The following is a 3922-nucleotide window of genomic DNA, read 5'->3' as shown; positions in this document are numbered from 1 at the left end:
GCGCTGTGATGGAAGGTGTCTGTTGGAAGGGTGGCAGAGTAGAGGCTGCACGGGGTGGGGACAGGGTCGGGGAGGCTGGGCGGGATTCCTCAGGAAGCTCTGCAGAGGTCCTGAGACATGAGGCACCCTGAGCAAGGGGTGCCGCCACGCCGTGGGAGGGACAGGTCAGAACGCAGCTCCCGGGGGAGGTTTTTTGTGCTTTCCTGTTTCCCAACAGCTAGAAAAATAATTGCTGATAATATACACACACGTACACACACACACACACACACACGCACACGCGTGCACACGCACACACATGCACACACGTGCACACATGCACACACGCACACATGCATGCACACACATGCACACACACATCACACACGCACACACATGCACACACGCACACACATGCACACAGAGATCAGCATGCGGTCTGCACGGCACGTGTGTTCCTGGTGGTCAGCGGTGGTGTGAGGACCATCAAGGCCACGGTCAGACAACGGCGCCTCCAAACCGCAGGGTCCCCGTGGTGAATGCACCGGCGCAGCCCCGTGAGCGTCTTCAGACACTACTGAGGGTCCTGGTCTGCTGATTCTGTAGATCATGGAGCCATTTCTGAGTGTTTTCTTGCGAGTGTGGACACCCTCACCACGTGGACTTGAGCTTCTTGCTAGGATCACACCGAGGTGTTTTCTCTGTTCAGCTTTCTCACAACTTAGCTTTCGCTTTTTTTCTTTTTTCTAAATACCAGATGCTACGTTTTTGTTTCCAGTGGGATCATTTGTCTCTTTAAGAGCTTCGCTTGGTATCATGCCCGCTTCCCAGGCGGGTTAGATGCCCCCTGTGCCCAGGGCTGCCTCTGGGGCGAGGCTGGGCAGGCGGGGGACCTCTGCTGTTGCCCACGGCCACACACGAAGCTACGGTCATCTCAAACAAAAGCGTGACAGAAAGTCTGCATGATTCACTTTCCTCGCTGAGCGTCACTTATCCCGTGTGGAGAGGGGAACTTGGATTTCCGGAGACCCTGGGAGACGACCTGTCTGTCCTCTTCACGGAGGAGCCAGGACAGGCGATGGCCCTTGTCCCTACCTGGCTGTCACGGCAGCTTCACGTTCCTCAGTTCATGACAAAGTGAAAGCATCTCTTGCTTAGGGCCTCCCAGTGACGGGCTGTCCCTGCGGTTCTTCGGGCTCCTTTGAGCTTCCTCACGGCCTCTCAGGAGAGGTGTCCTCTGCTGTAGGCTTGCTGTCCTTCCCAGGGCTGAAGAATGGCCCGTTCAGAGTGCCCTGTCTCCTCCACCTTCACCTGGCTCTGTCCACACCATGTGGAAGCCCCTGCTTCCTGGGCGTGGTCCCGGATTGTTGTCCACAGCTGTAGGTGCGCAGCCTGGCTGTGCGGGTGGTAAGGACGGCCGCAGGGGCGTTGTGGCCTGGATGGGGACCGTGGGGGATGCAGGGGGTTTCGCTGGGGCCTCCTCTCCTTCCCTCTTCTCTCACTGGTTCTGCAGAGCATCCTGTGGCAGGCACGCATGGGCTCCTTGGCCCCCGGCTTTCCTTCGTCCCCAGGCTACACCCCCATGCTCGCTTCAGGGACCAGGTGGTTAGACACTCAGCAGCTGAGCCCGGGAGTGGCCCACACGTTATTTGGACGATCCGGGTTCCTGCTGCCTTGACCGTGTTTCCTGTCTCTGTGCGACCACGTCCCCTCCAGAACTGTGGCTCTGCCCCAGCTGGCCTCCCCAAGCCCCTGGGAAACAGCCAGAGCGAGTTCTCTAAGGAACGGCTGGGCACATCCTTCTCTTGCACATGCTGGTGGTGGCTCGAGTACTTCAGGACGAGTCTCAGAACGGCACAGGTGGCCCCTAACGTGGCCGCGCAGGCCTGCCGGCTTGGGGCTCTGCCCCCGTGGCTACGTGCACACAGTGGCGCTCAGCTCACTAAGGGGCACGTGGAGCAGCCGCAAGGGCCTAGGAGCACGGAATTCCGTGGGGTTGGGGTGCTTGCCAGCATCCTGAGTTGTGGGAGCATCCTTGCTGCCAGCTCTGCCTCCCGCCAAGGTGTCGGGTGCGTTACCTGCAGGACGGCACCAAGCCTGGCCTCGGAGTGGACACATGTGGTCACTACGGGGGTAAGTGGGGGGAGGCAGGCTCACACCCTACCGACTGACCCACCCAACCTGCCATAACTAGCAAGAGCAGATGCAGCCACCACCCAGCCTCCTGGCCCTCCCCCCAGTCCTCAGTGAGCACTCTGCCCAGTCAGGCCTCCAGCCTCCCCACTCTTTCGCGCCCTCCTGCTCCTCTCTGCCTGCACACGGGCAGTGCCCACCACAGCAGGTGCAGCAGGAAGCCTCTGCCCAGCAGGAAGCAGATGGCAGGCATCAAGCGTTTAGAGAGAGCTTCCTGTGAGGTGGGAGGGGGACACTAGGGCAGAGTTAAGACTGCACTGGAGAAGGACAGCTGGGGTCCCACAAGCTGAGGTGGAGCCCAAGCAGGAGGCTGGTGACATCGGGACCTCCTGCAGAACCCGTGGTAGGGCAGTCAGAGCAGGTTTGAAAGAGTCTAAAGCCAGGTAGACAGTTCATTCAGCATGTCCAGGTAACTGAGCTTAGAAATGAACCGATCTAGCCCTTCCCTTTAAAACCGAGAAAAACGAGGTTCAGGGAGAACCTGGGACCTGCCCCCCACATCAAGGAGAAGCACCAGGTGGGACCTGAATCCATGAGGAAGCCAGTGCCACGTGCAGAGGCTGCATTTGCTGCTGCTCTGGCCCGTTTGCTCCTTAGACACTGATGTCTGAACAGCACTGCCCACGGGAGTGTGCAGTGCACAGATTATACAACTGTGCAGCCAGGATCTGAGCCAGAGCCAGGGAAAAGCCCTGAGAGTTTCCATGAGAGAGTGGCCCTATCTCTCAGCTCTTACTATGTGGTGACAACGAAGGCCGAAGGGGTATCTGGAGCAAGGCGGCGGGTGTTAGGCCGACCCTGGACAGCGGGATTTAGAAACTGGCATTTGGAATGGTAGGTAAGGCCTGACCTTTGCCCTGGAGGAACCGGGTCTGGGTGTAAGCGAGCTATGGAGGGCCAGACAAGGGCCTGTCCTGAGTTGAGGGTTTGCCGGGTGTTTGGTCACGAGAGAGGAGGCCCTGTACCACACCCGGAGTCCAAGGCTCTCTGCACCTGCCCAGGGAACCCGTGTCCTCCCTCACAGGCTGCCCACCACGCAGAGCACGGCCGCTGCGTCAGAGCAGAGTCCAGCAGGGCTTTGCAACACGCAGGCCTGAGCCCCAGGGTAGCACAAGACAAAAGCAGCGGCACCGTCCCCGCCAGCAGGTGGGCACAAGTCCCCGGGGGGCTGGAGCTGAAGGCCTGAGGAGGAGGAGGCCAGTGTTCCCTGCGAGGCTGCTCTCTTCAGCCGGCAGGCGGCTTTGCAGGAACCCTGCCATGAGAGTGCACCAAGCTCACCCTGCCCGAAGGCCTCCCACGTGAAGCAAGGGCTGACGGGAACCAGCCCGTCCTGGCCACCAGCCGCCCTGCATCACAGTGCCCTCTCCTGGGCATGCAGGGGAGGCTGGTCTCAGGCCGGCAGGCAGTCAGAGGTGAGAGCCCTTCAGGCTCCGGGTGGGCTCCAGGGGAGGGAGCAGGTGGCTATGGGCGCTGGACGCAGGCGGTGGGCAAGAGTGGGAGCTTCCGGCGGGGGGTCCTGACTGTGGAGAAGCCTGGGAGCTGGTCTGCAGTCTCTCTGCCACGGAGGGGGCAAAAGAGCACGTCTCCAGGCACCTCTGCCCGTCCTGGCCGGTGCCCTCTCTTTCTGGCGAGGAACCTTTCAGTGTCCAGCGTCCACTTTCCCACAGGCCCCAGCAGTTCAGTCCTCTGCTTCCACCAGCAGATCTCACAGGCCTGACTTCGGACGCAGCTCGGAGTCTCCTTTTCAGGA

General features: G+C 60.5%; 1 long non-coding RNA gene across 1 annotated transcript; it reads left to right on the top strand.

The window, feature by feature from the left end:
• Nucleotides 1-598: 598 nt before the first annotated feature.
• Nucleotides 599-2114, top strand: LOC306657955. The gene is made up of 4 exons (XR_013762929.1): nucleotides 599-671; nucleotides 758-1116; nucleotides 1226-1386; nucleotides 1493-2114. It is a non-coding gene; the product is annotated as an uncharacterized lncRNA (long non-coding RNA).
• The last annotated feature ends 1808 nt before the right edge of the window (nucleotides 2115-3922 follow it).

Source organism: Sciurus vulgaris, assembly GCF_902686455.1.
Source record: "Sciurus vulgaris genome assembly, chromosome: 3".
Lineage (NCBI taxonomy): Eukaryota > Metazoa > Chordata > Mammalia > Rodentia > Sciuridae > Sciurus > Sciurus vulgaris.
This window is presented reverse-complemented; position numbering and strand designations above follow the sequence as displayed.